This window comes from Salmo salar, chromosome ssa17 (genome assembly GCF_905237065.1).
Source record: "Salmo salar chromosome ssa17, Ssal_v3.1, whole genome shotgun sequence".
Taxonomy (NCBI): Eukaryota; Metazoa; Chordata; class Actinopteri; order Salmoniformes; family Salmonidae; genus Salmo; species Salmo salar.
The window spans coordinates 30,349,252-30,369,488 of NC_059458.1; the positions used below are offsets into that span (position 1 = coordinate 30,349,252).

General features: G+C 46.3%; 1 protein-coding gene across 2 annotated transcripts in view; it reads left to right on the forward strand.

Moving 5' to 3' along the window:
• The first annotated feature begins 2,375 nt into the window (after positions 1–2,375).
• Positions 2,376–20,237, forward strand: part of LOC106573968 (semaphorin-5B) — an 85,198-nt gene continuing 67,336 nt past the window's right edge. For both annotated transcript variants that reach the window (XM_045699370.1, XM_045699371.1), the window contains exon 1: positions 2,376–2,532. The gene's annotated coding sequence lies outside the window, so the exon portion shown is untranslated. The remainder of the gene's footprint in view (positions 2,533–20,237) is intronic.

Sequence of the window (20,237 nt, forward strand, 5' to 3'; positions counted from 1 at the left end):
GCAGAGAGAGGGATTTACAAACTGCCACACGCTACATATTGATGGGAAGCCATGTCTGAGTCACACTACAATAGGGAAGAGAATGGGGGGGGTTATCCATTTTGTGTAACATTGGGGAGACATTGGAGAATGAGTGGTGAGTAACCTTGTCTGAGACTGAAGACTTGTGGTATCTGTAATGTCTAGGCTTCAGCTCGGAGGGCTAACAGAGTCTTGTGTTCAAACCCCATCAAGTCACATATGATTATTTCCTATACAAGACCATGAAACCTGTGGAAGGGGTCATCAAATATGAACAATACAATGGTCAAGCACCAAAACCAGGAACTACAATACCTGACTAACTACTCTAATTTAATTCGGTGAAGGCATTCCTCTGGATCAGAGTGGTAGCCGTGAGTGAAATTCCACTCCGAACTTTGGAGAGCTTTGTATTGGCCTCTTACTCAAGGATTCAGCTCTTTTGTGTTGATCTGCTTTTCTAAAAAGTACCAAGTCGTTGAGAGAGTGAAGCACCTTTCCTTCCTGTCTTTTTAAGCCGCCCTGATCTAGAGAAATCAAAAGACAGATGGAAAAACATAACACAAGTCAAACAATGCAGATTATTTCAGAAGGAATAGTTCATGTGTGAAAGGAAGCGTTTGACTGATGCCTCAAAACCTTGCAGACTTGGCGGCTACTAAGTTAGCACTGAGAGTTAGTTTTCATCTTCTATCAGCATGCTGTCGGTGCTACTCTGTTACTTTGTGATGCATCGCTGGCAAAAAGAATGGCCTTAAATCTGTCCTGCATGGTAAGGGAGTTTTGCAGTGGCTGGTACAGTCAAAGCACATATTGTGTCATGAAAGGTGTACCCAAATATGCTTCAGTCCAGCTTGAACAAAAATATCATGGATGAAAAGTATTCATACAGGATGCTCGACAGGCTTTGCCCCCTCAATCCACGTGGTCTGGATTTTGCCATCTCCAACCATCTTGCCGTCCTGTGTAATCTGGTCGTCCCCTTAACCAAGATGCTGCAAAAACGGACCATTACATACAGGAACATTAAGTTTGTCATCACATCAGTCCTAGGAAACGCAGTTCAAACACACAACAGCTGTGATCCTCTTCTTTCCTCGGCCGAGGAGCTGGGTTCTCACTATGACACACTCCTCTCCTCCAGCCTTGACTCTTTTGCACTTCTGATAACTCGGACTGTGTCTTTCTCCTTCTCTGCTCCCTGGTTTACCTCTGAGCTGCATTCTATGAAGTTCACTGGCCGACAACTGGAGAGGCTATAAAAAATCTGGTCACACAGTCCAGTCCACTCAGAGTCCTGGAGGACTAAATGATGCTCTCTCCCAGGCCAAATCAATCTACTACTCCAACCTCATCAATAATGGCCAAGGCAATCCCAGAAGCCTTTTCTCCACCATCAACAGACTACTCAGGCCTTTGGATTCCTCCCCCTCACTGGCTCTTTACAGCCTTGTAATACATTTCTGGACTTTTTTCAGTCAAAAATTGAATACATCTGCCAGCAGCTTCAGATATCCCCCAGCCTGCACCCAGCCCCAGTTGTGACTAACACTACCCACACAGCCTTCTGAAAGGTGCTTTAAATCCCATGTATTACTATTTTATTGTTATTATTTAGGATATGAAAGTGGAAAAGTTTTGGGGCATTTTGGGGACACATTTAGATCCACATTCGGGTTCTCTACCCGTTTAATGGTTGGGGACTTGGAGACCGTTCTGGATGTTGTAGCGCAGCCACTGACCGAAAGAAAAGGAAGAAGGGAAAGTCAATAGAACTGGTTTCTTCTTTAAAACACTTTTTTTAAAACAGCTTTCCTCCCAGTATTATCATTAAAAGTTACATTTTTTTGGATAACAGCAACGTGTGTGACTGAATAATATCAACACTTTTAATTAAGCTTTTTGCTGACATTTGCTAAATATTTTTTTACATTTCCCATGAATAAAGCATTTGTAATAATAGTAATACAAAAACGTAGTTATAACTGTTAGTAGAATGTCCTATTACTACCAGAAGAAATGTATATTAGGAGACAAAGTATAAAAGCCACCGTTCTGTCAAGTAGCCTTATCAATATCAATTAGAACCGTATCACGCCCTTACATCGAGAGTGACCATTCTATCTAGGGGGGTGCGCATCTCTCACTCTGAATAGAATGGAAAGACAATTATATGACTGGAGAAATTAGTTTGAAGAAAAAGGCTCTGGGTGGTTAAAAGTTAGCCTACCTACAATTAAATTGTAACAAACATGTCCTTAATTTGAGATTTAAAACACCCTCAACCGATTCGTAGGTTCAAAACTCCCCTTTTAACAGCTGTAGTGGGATCTCCGCACAACATCACAGCGCCTGCAAAGCCAGCCAGGCAGATAGCCACTTGGTAGGAGAGAGACACGCACAGGACAGTGGATACTCGTATAGGCTACTGTGTATAGGCCAACGCGCTCCGCTTAAGCCTTCGTATGAAACTAACTTTCCCCAGCAACATAAATGCACCAATAAAGAAAGGTAAGGTTTGTAAAAAAAAAAATGAAAAAAAAAATGGTAGTGAGACAGCAATTGAATTAACTTAGTTTTCTGGAAAGTTTGACTGAAAGGCAATTTGAACATATTTGAGTAACCGTATTTCCATTTCGTAGAATATGCTTATGTCAAATAATTATTGACTTTGAACAAGCAACTTCATATAAATGGTGTTATCTGAATGACAAACGCGGTATAATCTTTGTTATTTGACTATAGGACGCCTTGTGTTGCGTCAATGTACTGTCCCTTCGATACATTTTTCAGATCAATTCTGTTATGGGATTTTCGGTTGATTCCGAATGGATTTTAGGCTACCTATGCGCGCAAGATGTTGGCCCGACAGACAAAAGGCAAGCGGTTGGAATCATACCACTAGAGTAAGACTGTCTGATCATTCTGCGCACTGCTTTAGGGCATTAGATACAGTATAATGCACATCTTTACGACGCAGCCCAGGACAGAATTGTCCTTTTCTTTTCTGTTCTAGGCCATATAACATTCATGTTGCCCCAAACTTTGCAACTTTGCTCACAATTTAGGTTAATTATTGCCACTCGTCGATAGAGTGCAGAGTTGAGCAGCTGTTGTCCTTGGGTTTACAGTAGTCTCTGGGTTTACTGTAGTCTCTGGGTTTACAGTAGTCTCTGGGTTTACAGTAGTCTCTGGGCTTACAGTATTTGTGTTAATACTGTATGTCTAAAGTGTTTTATGCACCAGTAGACAACGAGAGTTTATCAAGGTGTTTGAAAATAGCACTGTAATGTATTTCTTCCTCACCTAATGGCTTTAATATCACACCTAATGGCTGGTTCATGATGTTGCATGAATACAGCTAGAATGTGTCTAAAGTTGTCTCATTCTCTGTAAATTCTCATCTGGAATGTAATCTGTGATGATATATCATGTATATATCTCTCAATGAGTGTATACTGTATTCTTTGGGGCAAAGATCTGGTTTGTGGCACTCTCTACCTCTCAATTCAATTCCTTTATTGGCATCCAAACATCTCTCTCTCTCTCTCTCTCTCTCTCTCTCTCTCTCTCTCTCTCTCTCTCTATTCTATTCTATTCTATTCTATTCTATTGGCATGACGTACCAATGTACATACGGCCAGAGCTTACTTTGGAGATGTACAATATTAACATAATTAATAATAATAATTAATATTGTCAACGGAACAACAGTAACAACAATAATAAAGGGTCAAAATAACCCTACATTGAACAATACCAATAACAATAATCATAGAGGACATGTGCAGGTTGGTTGGTCTGTCAGACACCGTCCCTCATCTTATGGCAGGCAGCAATGTAGTGCGCTGCCAACCCACAGCTCTCTGTGTCCTCTGTTCTATCTGTTCTAAACAGACCTATTGATGATTCAATAGCTTCGCTCACTGATCTCCCTCAGCGCAAGTCCAGTTCACCTTATCAGATCTGTTCACAAAAGATGAAATGACTGCCCCTCACCCTGTCCTACCTGGCTACAAAAGTGGAACATGAGCTTCAGTGATAAGGGCTAGAAAAGGTCAGGGTAGAGAAGCACTTGTGTCCATTGTGAGTTGGCGCACCTCCACAGACAAGAGCAGTACAGCAGTCAACTACAAGACCTGAGGAGAGAGGAGGAGAGAGACATTAATTATATTCCATTCTTAACAACTCTGGTAGCATGTCTGTGTACAACATGATCAGAGTTGAGAAAGGAAAGTGGAGAGATGAGAGGAGGGAGATGCTTGTTACTACATGTTAAAACTATTGGCTGGTGGAGTATGCTACAACAGAGATTTAATGTCTTGGACCTGCGGGGCTCAGCTCTGGTCTGCCTGTCGCTCTGCCTGCCTGTCGCTCTGCCTGCCTGTCGCTCTGCCTGTCTGTCGCTCTGCCTGTCTGTCGCTCTGCCTGTCTGTCGCTCTGCCTGTCTGTCGCTCTGTCTGTCTGTCTGTCTGTCTGTCTGTCTGTCTGTCTGCCTGCCTGCCTGCCTGCCTGCCTGCCTGCCTGCCTGCCTGCCTGCCTGCCTGCCTGCGTGCGTATTCTTAGGTCTCAGGAGTAGTGTTTCTCTGCTCAATCGCTTCAGCTCTTGTCCCAACAACACAGAAACAAAAATACTACTCCCCAGGCTGTTCAGAAAAGTACCTCTGATGTATTTGAGTACGGCTTGGTGCCATGACTTATCCATGTGTTTAGTTACATCTGTGTGTTTCTCATCGGAGAACGTCCCCTGTCAACACACACTCGCTCACTTGCTTGCATGCACGTGCCCGCACACACACACACACACACCACACCACACCACACCACACCACACCACACACACACACACACACACACACACACACACACACACACACACACACACACACACACACACACACACACACACACACACACACACCTCTCAGTGATCTGCTGTAACAGACTAACTGTGACTCCATTGCATTTGGGATTGTGATTCTTGCTCTGTAGGTCTCTGGTGTTTGATGGGAAACGGTCAAATCTAGAGGACAGTTTCCCCTTCCACTACATTAATAATACAGTAAGACTGTTGAATGATTCATTGATAAAATCCCCCATCCCCACAAAACTCAACCTCTGTGACCTCTTTCACTTCCCCATTTCATTCCTAGTAATTTCTCATCTCCCGTTTACATTTACAGGTTGGATTAAATGTGTATTTAATGTGTATGTACATGTATACAGTAGGATGTTAATTTGAGCCAGTTTACTACAGCAGGAACAGGACATGTGAAATGTGGATTATTATTAATGGACATTTTTGTATGGGTTAAAACATTTTTCGTCAAGTAAAAAATGTCAAAGTGGAATTTACAAACTTCAGAAGCCTTTTTAAACCTCAAATACACTAAAAGTTTAACATTTTCTGCATTGCAGGAAAGTTATCCTGCAACAGGGTGATCAAATGAAGATCCTACATCTGTATGGCAATCACCTGGCCTAGACAAACAACGTTGCACTCTCTCAGCATCAGGTCTACAGAATACAGCCTTTAATATGCGGCTCAAAGTGGAAGCAGCCATTAAATAATTTTAGTGCTAGACAGACTGCCACAGGCTGATTATGAAATGGCACCCTATTCCCTTTGTGGTGCACTACTTTAGACAAGGGTCTCTGGTCAGAAGTAGTGCACTGTATAGTGAGTAGGTAAGCCAGAGACCACAGCTCCCCTCTCTCTCTCCACTGCTGTTTTACTGGGATGGTGGGAGGGGGGAGGAGAGGGAGGGAGGGTCACCTAGCCAGGTGGGCTATGGTGGTCACCTTGCACTGACCATGTCATTCACTAAGAGGGCTCAGATGAGTGCGTGTGTGTGTGTGTGTGTGTGTGTGTGTGTGTGTGTGTGTGTGTGCGACTATATTACCAGAGTAGCAAGGTAAACGTTGACACTCCCAAGAGGTGGGTCAAAGGCCACACAGCCACGCTTGTTGAAGTCAGGTTATCCCAATGTTTGAAGTAAAAGTCAAGGACAATATTTCGGTGTGCGATACCCCTGGCTCACAGTGGAGTGCTATGCTGTCGGACAAGGGCCCCATTGATGCCTCTGCAGAGGAAAGTGAGGGGAGGTTTCCCAGGGGAGGTCCCTGGACTGTTGTATCTGAAGGGTCTAGGAAGCTCTGCTGGTCAAACCAACCGTACTGTGATGGCTCAGATATTTTTGTCCGTTCCAGTACAGTTCCATTCCAGTACAGTTCCATTCCAGTACAGTTCCATTCCAGTACAGTTCCAGCAACTATGGTAAATGGGTAAGGCTAGCACAGCTCGGTTCAGCTCGGCTCAGTAATGTGTAAAGGGTATAACAGTCAGAGAGAGAGGAAAATGAAGGAAGTCTTTGACTCTGTACAGACTCAATGAGCATAGCCTTGCTATTGAGAAAGGCCACCGTAGGCAGACCTGGCTCTCAAGCGAAGACAGGCTATGTGCACACTGCCTACAAAATGAGGTGGAAACTGAGCTGCACTTCCTCCTGCCAAATGTATGACCATATTAGAGACACATATTTCCCTCAGATTACACAGATCCACAAAGAATTTGAAAACAGATCCAATGTTGATAAACTCCCATATTTATTGGGTGAAATACCACAGTGTGCAATAACAGCAGCAAGATTTGTGACCTGTTGCCACAAGAAAAGGGCAACCAGTGAAGAACAAACACCATTGTAAATACAACCTATATTTATGTTTATTCATTTTCCCTTTTGTACTTTAACTATTTGCACATTGTTACAACACTGTTTATAGACATAATATGACATTTGAAATGTACCACGTACCATGCACCAGGCCTCCAATACGTCAGCCCAGTCCAACTCAGCCCGTTCCTGCTCCCCGCACTAGCCATGAGGTGCGTGTCCCCAGGCTGGTACCTCCACTACCAGTCTCACGCATCAGGCTTCCAGTGCGTAATACCAGTTCCACTCGGCCAGTTCCTGCTTCCCGCACTAGCCCTGAGGTGCGTGTCCCCAGGCTGGTACCTCCACTACCAGTCTCACGCATCAGGCTTCCAGTGCATCAGCCCAGCCTCGAGTGTCCGGAAACAGTGCCCTGTCCAGAGTGTCCGGAAACAGTGCCCTGTCCAGAGTGTCCGGAAACAGTGCCCTGTCCAGAGTGTCCGGAAACAGTGCCCTGTCCAGAGTGTCCGGAAACAGTGCCCGTCCAGAGTGTCCGGAAACAGTGCCCTGTCCAGAGTGTCCGGAAACAGTGCCCGTCCAGAGTATCCGACGACAGTGCCCCGTCCAGAGTATCCGACGACAGTGCCCCGTCCAGAGTATCCGACGACAGTGCCCCGTCCAGAGTATCCGACGACAGTGCCCCGTCCAGAGTATCCGACGACAGTGTCCCGTCCAGAGTATCCGACGACAGTGTCCCGTCCAGAGTATCCGACGACAGTGTCCCGTCCAGAGTATCCGACGACAGTGTCCCGTCCAGAGTATCCGACGACAGTGTCCCGTCCAGAGTATCCGACGACAGTGTCCCGTCCAGAGTATCCGACGACAGTACCCCGTCCAGAGTATCCGACGACAGTGCCCCGTCCAGAGTATCCGGTAAGAGTGTTAAGCCCGGAACCGAGTGAGACGGCCTACAGTTCGGAACCAACGGAGACGGCCCACTGTGCAGAACCGAGTGAGACGGCCCACAGTTCGGAGAGGGGTGAATGGGTCTACAGTCCGGAACCGAGTGAGTCTGCATGCGGTCCGGAACCGAGTGAGTCTGCCTGCGGTCCGGAACCGAGTGAGTCTGCCTGCGGTCCGGAACCGAGTGAGTCTGCCTGCGGTCCGGAACCGAGTGAGTCTGCCTGCGGTCCGGAACCGAGTGAGTCTGCATGCGGTCCGGAACCGAGTGAGTCTGCCTGCGGTCCGGAACCGAGCGAGTCTGACTATAACTCCGAACCGAGTGAGTCTGCCTACAGCTCAGAACCGAGTGAGTCTGCCTACGGCCCGGAACCGAGTGAGTCTGCCTACGGTCCAGAACCAAGCGAGTATGCCTACAGTCTGGGTGGCTGTAGACCAGAACCTGAGCCACCTCCAGTATAGGTGGGTTGGGGTGGGGGGGTGTAGCACAGGTGCCGTCGTTGACGGCAGCTACCCTCCCTTCCCTCCCTTTAGTTTAGGGGATTTATGTTTGTTTTGGGGTATTTTGTTTTTTGTGTGAGGTGCATCCGAGGTCTGCACCTTTGTGGGGGGGGGGGTACTGTCACGTCCTGACCAGTAATAGGGGTTATTTGTTATTGTAGTTTGGTCAGGACGTGGCTGAGGGTATTTGTTTTATGTGGTTCGGGGTGGTGGTTTGTTTAGTAGGGTATTTGATTTATGTATTCCGGGTTTTTTTTGGGCACTGTTCTATGTTAGTGTATTTCTATGTTCTGTCTAGTCTTTTGTATTTCTATGTTTTGTTAATTGGGGTTGGACTCTCAATTGGAGGCAGGTGTTTTCTAGTGGCCTCTGATTGAGAGTCTTATATATAGGTATGTGTTTGTTGAGTGCTTTGTGGGAGATTGTTCTGTGTATAGCCTTGTGCCTTACCAGCCTGTGAATAGTCGTTGTGTTTTCTTTGTGTACGTGTTTATTTTGGTTCTCCTTCTTGTCCGATTATAATAAAGAAGATGAGTGCACATTTCCCCGCTGCATTTTGGTCTATATCCGACGACAGCCATTACACTACCTCACTTGCTTTGGTGAAGTTAACATATGTTTCCCATACCAATAAAGCCTTTAAATTGAACATGTAATTGAGATAGGGTTACACCCACCCAGCATGACAGTAGTTGCTTGCTCTTTAGTCAATGGCTCTGATGTCCAAGTGCCAATAACTTGTTCTTCCTAACAGAATGTATCCGATTGGATGTCAGGCCTATTGCCCTCACCCGATGAGTGCTCGATATTTAGATCCATTTCCTAAGGAAATGAGGTCATACTTTCTTGTCTCCTTAAATGATTGTTTTGTCTGTAATGGATCCACTTAAGACACCTTAGCTAAGGGTCTTGACTTACTTGAGTTAAAGTTGTTGACCCCGTGAGGAGCGAAGGTATGGAGCTAAGGGTCAGACAGGAAGACTAACGGCTCACTGTCAACCCTGACCTAGCCTTGACTCCTGTGATACTGTATGCATCCTGACCAGCTACTCTCACCCTCTGTCTCTGGTGACAGAGAGAGAGAGAGATTAGTGATGGCAAGACCTGACCTGTTCTGAAGACAATCCACACTTTACAGCTGTAAGTAGGCTTAGCAGGTTTGTGTAGTGCTAGGAATGTGTTTGGAAAATAACATTTTAGGTATCAGGTACCAGAGAGAAAGACTGGAAATGTGTGTGGAATAAGCTGTAGTTTCCAAGTAATGGTAACTAAGTCAAATAAGGCATTATGAAGGGTCATGCATGCTTATAACAACTAATGAAGCGTTATACCTGCTTGTTGGCTTTAAGTGAAGTCCTACTGAGGTAGGATTATATATGTCAAAAAGTCTTACTGAAGTAATAAACATTATCTGACTACTCTATTTTCTCCCCCATTTCCACTTCGATTTATCTGCAAGAGTTGTCCTCCTAAGTGTCTGGCTGTGCTACAAACTCTATCTCTCAACCTAAGGTGATGACAACAGCACTGTGAAATCACTTTACACTGCCACTCTGGGGTTGGGCTGAAAGTTTAGCAAAAGCAACAGGCCCCCACAGTCTCTTGGGGTTGGGGTAGTCTACCGAGCCAAGCTAAGATGAATGAGCCGCCTCCCGCATCTTTCAAGGTTAGGAGTTCAATCGCTGGAGACTATTTGTCTCTGCTCTGCTGGACATACGGGCCAAGTGGAGGGTTTTTTCAGCTGACGTGATTTATGGTCACCGTGAATTGCTATTATATGTGTTTGAGCAGCGGGTCATTCTACGATGCCCTTGTGTTTTCCTTTTAGATTGGCATTTAATTCCTTGGTTGGGAGACTCAGACTGCAGCCTAAGTGTGTGTGTGTCTTGTAGTACAATGACACATCATAGGGGTTTGTGTCTCAATGTAGACGTGTTGTTGTCACTGTCCTGCCCTTTGAGACTTCCTGTTAGCCACTTCTAAGCTGGGCTTTGGATGTGCTCTGTCACAGGTGAAAGATCTGACCTTTTACAACTGACACTTTGGCATAATGATAAATTGTAATTTCAAAAAGGTAAACTAATATTTCTCAAAGCTAATCAGATTTGGTATTGTCTTTGTGACGCACGCACGCCTTCATTTACACATTAATGAGGCTTATTCCTGCTCCCTAGAGCGATGGCGTTGATTTCCGGCCCAAATTAAATGTCCACCTTTAGGTAATGGCTTTACAAATTAATTAATCTGGGAAATCAATTTGGAAGTGAAAAAAATCAGGGAGATTGCACACCATGTGGAAATAAAACATAAACAATCATGTCTTCCACCAGAATATTTTTGATGATCATCTCCTCTCCTCTCCTATCCTCTCATTTCCTCTCCTCTCCTCTCCTATCCTTTCTTTACTGTGTTACAATACAGAGGAGAGTACTAGAGCTTTCTTTATCTCTCCATCTCTCTCTCTCTCTGGCTTTCTCTCTCTCTCTGTGTTTAGTTGAAACAGCTGATGGATAGTAGGTAGTTCATCTTGTGAACAGATCATCTGTTTTTTTTCACCTTCCCTCTGATATTTGACTGAAGAGAAAATATGTATCTCCATAACTCTTGTCACTCTCTCCATGTTCAGTCTCTATCTTTCGTTATCTCTCTCCCACTCTCTCCTTTCTCTCTCTCTCCATCTCTCCTCCCAGTAATATGTTGTATTGGTCTGTATTTACAGACTGTTTCTCCTGCCTTGCCTCCCAGTGGGGTTCTCTCTGTCTCTCTCTGAAGGTTATGCTGTTGTTAGACACACACACCAGGCCTCCAGACCAAGCTCCCAAACCACCAGAGGGCTAGACACACACACCAGGCCTCCAGACCAAGCTCCCAAACCACCAGAGGACTAGACACACACACCAGGCCTCCAGACCAAGCTCCCAAACCACCAGAGGACTAGAACACACACAGGCCTCCAGACCAAGCACCCAAACCACCAGAGGACTAGACACACACACCAGGCCTCCAGACCAAGCTCCCAAACCACCAGAGGGCTAGACACACACACCAGGCCTCCAGACCAAGCTCCCAAACCACCAGAGGACTAGACACACACACCAGGCCTCCAGACCAAGCTCCCAAACCACCAGAGGACTAGACACACACACCAGGCCTCCAGACCAAGCACCCAAACCACCAGAGGACTAGACACACACACCAGGCCTCCAGACCAAGCACCCAAACCACCAGAGGACTAGACACACACACACACACATACGCAAACACAAGCACGCACACATAGACACACACACGCATGCGGACACATGCACACACACACTCATACACACATGCCTTAATGCAAACATAAACACACACAAACATTGTGTTTAAACTTCAACTTTATATATAAAGTTTCAACAGAACTTTTTGCGTTGTTTTCATTGTTGCCTCTGTCATATTCTCCTCTCTTGCTAGTTTGAAGTTTCCTGACCTTCAACCCCATGGTGTTTCACTCAGAGGGAATCCATACACCATAAGAATGGCTGCAGATGCTAAGCCCATCAGACAAGTGACAAAATGGGGCGGCAGGTAGCCTAGTGGTTAGAGCATTGGACTAGTAACCTGAAAGGTTGCAAGTTCGAATCCCCGAGCTGACAAGGTACAAATCTGTCGTTCTGCCCCTGAACAAGGTGTTTAACCCACTGTTCCTAGAACGTCATTGAAAATAAGAATTTATTCTTAAATGACTTGCCTAGTTAATTTAAAAAACAGCCCTGTAAAAGTGGACAACCATTTCCAACATTGGACACAAATTTCCCAGTGGTTAGAAAACATGAGACTTTTCTTTGTTGCACACAGATTGACCCACTATCTTTATTCATGTTGTCTAATGGTTGTCTTTATGTTCCCTTATAGATTTAACTAAACATTGTCACGCCCTGACCTTAGAGATCCTTATTATTCTCTGTTTGGTTAGATCAGGGGGTGACTCGGGTGGGGAAGTCTATGTTTTCTATTTCTTTGTTTTTGGCCGAGTGTGGTTCCCAATCAGAGGCAGCTGTCTATCGTTGTCTCTGATTGGGGATCATATATAAGTTGTCATTTTCCTTTTGGGTTTTGTGGGATCTTGTTTTCTGTTTAGTGTCTGTGCCTGACAGAACTGTGCGCTTTCGTTTTTGCCTTTTGCTATTTTGTTTAAGTGTTTGGTGAATAAAAGTAATCATGAACACTTTCCACACTGCGCTTTGGTCTACTCTTCCTACCACCAATGAGAATCGTTACAAACATACTGAATTGGAATGATATAAATAATTTAAAACCTCAACGCTATTACTGTAAATATTAGCCTATGTTCCCTTAGGACTTTCAATGTAAACCTAACCAAGTGACACGCATGAATACACACACACACACACACACACACACACACACACACACACACACACACACACACACCACACACCACACACACATGCCTGTATGCACCCCATTGTTTGTTTGAATATTATTTTCCCTCTGTTGTCCTTCTTGTCTCTCCTGGAGGACTGTTTTGTTAACTGACCTCAATCAGGTCCTTCTGGGGGTCTGAGGTTTAAGGATGTTTTAACACTGTAAATCCTCACACACACGCTCACCTACAAACACAGACAAACACACACACACACACGCAGACAAACACACTTGTGTGTCAGACATGAGTACACCAGCAAAATCTTTAGCCATCAAACTACACCCAACTGTGAAGCATGCAGTCCCCTACCAGAGTTGACTGGAGGGGGGGCTAGGTGGGGGGCTGGGAGGATACCATACCAGAGGAGACTGGAGGAGGGCTAGGTGGTGGGCTGGGAGGATACATTACCAGAGGAGACTGGAGGAGGGCTAGGTGGTGGGCTGGGAGGATACATTACCAGAGGAGACTGGAGAGGGGCTAGGTGGGGGGCTGGGAGGATCCCCTATCAGAGTTGACTGGAGGGGGGGCTAGGTGGGGGGCTGGGAGGATACATTACCAGAGGAGACTGGAGGAGGGCTAGGTGGGGGGCTGGGAGGATACATTACCAGAGGAGACTGGAGGAGGGCTAGGTGGGGGGCTGGGAGGTTCCCTTACCAGAGGAGACTGGAGGAGGGCTAGGTGGGGGGCTGGGAGGATACATTACCAGAGGAGACTGGAGGGGGGGCTAGGTGGGGGGCTGGGAGGATACATTACCAGAGGAGACTGGAGGGGGGGCTAGGTGGGGGGCTGGGAGGATACATTACCAGAGGAGACTGGAGGAGGGCTAGGTGGGGGGCTGGGAGGATCCCCTATCAGAGGAGACTGGAGGGGGGCTAGGTGGGGTGCTGGGAGGATACATTACCAGAGGAGACTGGAGGGGGGCTAGGTGGGGGGCTGGGAGGATCCCCTATCAGAGGAGACTGGAGAGGGGCTAGGTGGGGGGTTGGGAGGATACATTACCAGAGGAGACTGGAGGGGGGGCTAGGTGGGGGGCTGGGAGGTTCCCTTACCAGAGGAGACTGGAGGGGGGCTAGGTGGGGGGCTGGGAGGATACATTACCAGAGGAGACTGGAGGGGGGTCTAGGTGGGGGGCTGGGAGGTTCCCTTACCAGAGGAGACTGGAGGAGGGCTAGGTGGGGGGCTGGGAGGATACATTACCAGAGGAGACTGGAGGGGGGTCTAGGTGGGGGGCTGGGAGGTTCCCTTACCAGAGGAGACTGGAGGAGGGCTAGGTGGGGGGCTGGGAGGTTCCCTTACCAGAGGAGACTGGAGGAGGGCTAGGTGGGGGGCTGGGAGGTTCCCTTACCAGAGGAGACTGGAGGAGGGCTAGGAAAAACAATACTGATCAACCAGATGTCCCTGGCCTGTAGCTCAGACATATAGGGAGCTGTTGTAATCTGATGTAACCCTCTTCTCACCAGACATATAGGGAGCTGTTGTAATCTGCTGTAACCCTCTTCTCACCAGACATATAGGGAGCTGTTGTAATCTGCTGTAACCCTCTTCTCACCAGACATATAGGGAGCTGTTGTAATCTGATGTAACCCTCTTCTCACCAGACATATAGGGAGCTGTTGTAATCTGCTGTAACCCTCTTCTCACCAGACATATAGGGAGCTGTTGTAATCTGCTGTAACCCTCTTCTCACCAGACATATAGGGAGCTGTTGTAATCTGCTGTAACCCTCTTCTCACCAGACATATAGGGAGCTGTTGTAATCTGCTGTAACCCTCTTCTCACCAGACATATAGGGAGCTGTTGTAATCTGCTGTAACCCTCTTCTCACCAGACATATAGGGAGCTGTTGTAATCTGCTGTAACCCTCTTCTCACCAGACATATAGGGAGCTGTTGTAATCTGCTGTAACCCTCTTCTCACCAGACATATAGGGAGCTGTTGTAATCTGCTGTAACCCTCTTCTCACCAGACATATAGGGAGCTGTTGTAATCTGCTGTAACCCTCTTCTCACCAGACATATAGGGAGCTGTTGTAATCTGCTGTAACCCTCTTCTCACCAGACATATAGGGAGCTGTTGTAATCTGCTGTAACCCTCTTCTCACCAGACATATAGGGAGCTGTTGTAATCTGCTGTAACCCTCTTCTCACCAGACATATAGGGAGCTGTTGTAATCTGCTGTAACCCTCTTCTCACCAGACATATAGGGAGCTGTTGTAATCTGATGTAACCCTCTTCTCACCAGACATATAGGGAGCTGTTGTAATCTGCTGTAACCCTCTTCTCACCAGACATATAGGGAGCTGTTGTAATCTGCTGTAACCCTCTTCTCACCAGACATATAGGGAGCTGTTGTAATCTGCTGTAACCCTCTTCTCACCAGACATATAGGGAGCTGTTGTAATCTGCTGTAACCCTCTTCTCACCAGACATATAGGGGGCTGTTGTAATCTGCTGTAACCCTCTTCTCACCAGACACGCATGCAGGACTACTTGTGTTGTTACAGAGAGATAAACTGCCCTATATCAGATTTTTGTATTTATTTTTTATTTCAACTTTACTTAACTAGGCATATGAGATTGTTAAGTGATTGACTTGGTTGGAAACGCTGATCTGATGTGGCTGGATATTTGTTAGCCTATCTGCCTATTTGCCCAGTACATTAGATAGATCATGTCTGAACAGTATTAATTGGGGATCTGGATCAGTTACTATTCCCTATCACCATCCTGCTGTGTAGATAATGAGTGGCTTAGTCATGTACACACACACACACACACACACACACACACACACACACACACACTTGCTACCTTGGTATATTATCCCCCTTAGCAGAATGCCCTGCAGCGCATGCTAATTGAGCTTACTGTAATTAACACTAGACCAAAGCTTCTGGTGCGCCTGCTCATTTAATTAGTTTTTCACAATGTGTTCATTTAGAAATGAGGAAATGCAGGCCTCTCATCAATCTTCAAACTCAACCTTAACCATTTTATCATCTTCGTTGAACTCTGAACAGTTTCTGAGAAAATCCAGAGAGAGTATGGAGCCATCAAACACACACACACACACACACACACACACACACACACACACACACACACACACACACACACACACACACACACACACCATGTTCCACCAGCCTACTTGGTCACTTGCTTGTTGCCTCAGTGTATGTGTCAAGCCCTGATCTGTTTCACCTGTCCTTGTGATTATCTTCACCACCTCCAGGTGTGGCTTATTTTCGCCAGTGTATTTATCCCTGTGTTTCCTGTCTCTCTGTGCCAGTTTGTCTTGTATGTTTTCAAGTCAACCAGCGTGGTTTCCTGTGCTCCTGTTTTCTATTCTCTTTTTCTAGTCTTCCCGGTTTTGACCCTTTTTTCTGGACTCCGTACCCGCCTGCCTGACCCTTCTGCCTGCCCTGACATCTAGCCTGTCTGATCCTTCTGCCTGCCCAGACATCTAGCCTGTCTGACCCTTCTGCCTGCCCTGACATCTAGCCTGCTTGACCCTTCTGCCTGCCCTGACATCGAGCCTACCTGACCCTTCTGCCTGCCGTGACATCAAGCCTGCCTGACCCTTCTGCCTGCCCTGACATCTAGCCTGCTTGACCCTTCTGCCTGCCCTGACATCGAGCCTGCCTGACCCTTCTGCCTGCCCTGACATCGAGCCTGTCTGACCCTTCTGCCTGCCCTGACATCTAGCCTGCCTGACCCTTCTGCCTGCCCTGACATCGATCCTGTCTGCCACTCTTTAGCTCTTGGACTCAGAATCTGGTTTTGACCTTTTGCCTTGCCTGTCCATGACCATTCTCTTGCCTACTCCTTTTTGGATTATAATTAAACTACAAAGACGCTAAGCATCTGGCTCCTGTGTCTGCATCTGGGTCTCTTCTTGTGCCCTGATAGTATGAGCTGCATAGTGTGCTTACTGTGTGGTGTTACAGTCTGGGGGTGTTTCACACCATTGTGTTGTCCAGCCAATTCAAAAGGTGGAAACAGAGCTAGTGTTCAGTCTGTCAGTGGACAACGCAGGAGAGCAGTATAATCAGTGTATGTGCTGTATATACCTGCTGTGTTATTGCCACTCCTGTGCTGAGCAGTACCGATAGATACTTTACTGTCCATTGTGTGATGGGAATGAATCTTCTGCCTTTTCCAACTCCCCCCAGACACACACACACTGAGAGACACAAGATCAATTCTGGGGTTAAGTCCCTTGCTCGAGGGTACAGCGGCAGAAAATGTACCTGGGATCTGACCAGCAGCCCTTCGGTTGACAGTTTAGTTCCCATTTCTTTCATTTCATTTCAAGTGGTAGGGAGAAGGCAGCAGTGGTAAGTGAGTACAGAGTGGCAGACAGACAGACAGTTGTCAGAGAACAGCCCTTACTAAGGTGTGATGTCAACAACTGCTATAGCAGTAGTGTCTGTGTAAACCTGACTTCCTGTCATACAGGACCTTGGGAAAGTATTCAGACCCCTTCAATTTTTCCAAATTTTGTTACGTTACAGCCTTATTCTAAAGTTGATTCAATTGATTGGACATGATTTGGAAAGGCACACACCTGTTTATATAAGGTCCCACAGTTGACAGTGCATGTCAGAGCAAAAACCAAGCCATGAGGTCGAAGGAATTGTCCGTAGAGCTCCGAGACAGGATTGTGTCGAGGCACAGATCTGGGGAAGGGTACCAAAAAATGTCTGCAGCATTGAAGATCCCCAAGAACAAAGTGGCCTCCATCATTCTTAAATGGAAGAAGTTTGGAACCACCAAGACTCTTCCTTGAGCTGGCTGCCCGGCCAAACTGAGCAATCGGGGGAGAAGGGCCTTGGTCAGGGAGGTGGTCAAGAACCCAATGCTCACTCTGACAGAGCTCCAGAGTTCCTCTGTGGTGATGGGAGAACCTTCCAGAAGGACAACCATCTCTGCAGCACTCCACCAATAAGGCCTTTGTGGTAGAGTGGCCAGACAGAAGCCACTCCTCAGTAAAAAGGCACATAACAGCCCGCTTGGAGTTTGCCAAAAGGCACCTAAAGACTCTCAGACCATGAGAAACAAGATTCTCTGGTCTGATGAAACCAAGATTGAACTCTTTGGCCTGAATGCCAAGCGTTACATCTGGAGGAAACCTGGCACCATCCCTACGGTGAAGCATGGTGGTGGCAGCATCATGCTGTGGGGTTGTTTTTCAGTGGCAGGGACTGGGAGACTAGTCAGGATTGAGGCAAAGAAGAACGGAGCAAAGTACAGAGAGATACTTGATGAAAACCTGCTCCAGAGAGCTCAGGACTTCAGACTGTGGCGACAGTTCACCTTCCAACTGGACAACGAACCTAAGCACACAGCCAAGACAACGCAGGAGTGGCTTGGGACAAGTCTCTGAATGTCCTTGAGTGGCCCAGCCAGAGTTGAACCCGATCGAACATCTTTGGAGAGATCTAAAAATAGCTGTGCAGCAACACTCCCCATCCAACCTGACAGAGCTTGAGAGGATCTGCAGAGAAGAATGGGAGAAACTCCCCAAATACAGGTGTGCCAAGCTTGTAGCGTCATACCCAAGAAGACTGAAGGCTGTAATCGCTGTCAATGGTGCTTCAACAAAGTACTGAGTAAAGTGTCTGAATACTTATGTAAATGTAATATTTAAGTTTTTTATTTGTAATGAATCTGCAAAAAATTCAAAAAAACAGTTTTTGCTTGGTCATTATGGGGGCTAACACCTAGATTGATAAGGGTAAAAAAATCTTTAATCAATTTTAGAATACGGCTATAACCTAACAAAATGTGAAAGTCAAGCGGTCTGAATACTTTCCGAAGGCACTGTAGAGAGGCAGGAGGTACTGTATTAATGGTCCAGGGAATAAACAATCCCCTCCTCCCTTCCCCCATCCTCCTCCTCTCCCCCTCCTCCCTTCCCCCATCCTCCTCCCCCCAACCTCTCTGTCTGGCTCAGAGCGGGCACAGTTGGGCATCCCCATGCCCCCCTCCCTCCATCCCTCCTTCCCTCCCGTCTCTTTCTCTGCACACACTCACACCCCCACTCCATTGAGAAAGTTAACGGTTTGTTTTTCACAAGCGAGGAATGCTTTGCCGCTCACAACATCACCCCGAATCCCAACTCCCCCTTTGCAGTGGAGGGAGCGGCTAGCCAGTTTGTGTGCTGATGAGTTGCAATGTTTCTCTCTTTCTCTTTCTCTCTCTCTCTCTCCCCCTCCTTAAAGGTTTCTGGAGGGTTGATACATGAAAATATGCTCTGGTTTATTTGAACATCTAATCAAATGGTACCCAGACTATTTGCATTGCCCCCCACCTACATGTACATATTACCTCAATTACCTCGACCAACCCCCCCCACATTGACTCTGTACCGGTACCCCCTGTATATAGTCTCACTATTGTTATTTTACTGCTGCTCTTTAATGTAGGTGCCAGTCTTTCCCTCTCAGAATGAGTGTCTGGTGATGCTGTGCTGCTTCCCCCTCCCTCATTGGCCAGTGAAGGACTGTCCATGTGACCTGGTTTGTCTGTTTTCCCCCTTCCTCTCTCTGTGGTGGACACATGGTCATCAGGGCTGGGGTCAATTCCATTTCAAATTTCAGCTCATTTAGGAAGTTTAGGATGTATTCAGTTAAATGATGGCTTTTCAGTAAGAAATATTTGTCTGACATTTCTCGAAATGGAACTGACCCCAACCCTGATGAACATCACTCCCATATCACTGTACCCCCCCCCCCCCCCCTCCCCCCCAGCCAGAAACAAACACCCCCCTCTCTCTTGCGTCTACAAACCGGATGTTATTGGACACACTGTTGTCTGTCAGTGTAACCGTTTTGATCAGTATCCGTTCTGTGCTGTCACCCCAGGGCTCTCCTACTGTGTGAACGATGCCCTTTGTTCTCCTGTCTGTCTGACTGAAGGATGTGTGCTGGAATGAGGAGGGGAGGAGAGGAGCGGGTGGGCACAGGGTGGATCCATGGCTAATGTCTGTGTTGTCTCTACAGCTGCTGTAAGTGCGCATATTAAGGCAAAGGGTCACACGTTGCACTTGCTATATCCTTTAGAAGCTTTTTATTCAGAAGATGTTATTCTCATCCGTGTATTACTAAACATGATCATGCAATGCATTATAATGCAATTCATTTTTGTTTTAAATTATGGCACAAAAAAAGCTTTACTGTTGCAGCAGCCATGCTGGATAGATAAACAATATGAAATGGTCTTCCAGGCACTGGTAATCAAAACGTGTGCTGATCTGATCTGTTGTACTCCTAGTTGGACAAACTGTAGTTGCAGGGTGTGATGTAATAACTTAATCTTTGTAATGCTCTCCCTATGAGCAAAAGATGTTGAAAAACATATTTCTGGTTGAAAATACGTAAAAAATATATGTCTTTGTTTTTTTGCTTACTGGGCTGTAGCCTCCAGTACTCTGCTTAGAGTCGTAAACACAAGGGTTCTCTGATTTGACCAACTACACTGCTCTACTGTCAAAACCTTTTGTTATCATCTCTTCAAGTGTCTATTTTTAAATCTTCCTTTGTCACTTTGTTATATCTTTGTAATGTTCTATGTGCGTACGTGTCTAATCCATGTTGCATCACAGATTTTTTTAGCCAGTTTATTCAAATGTTTCCTTCATGTGAATTGAAGCAGAAGAAAGACCAACG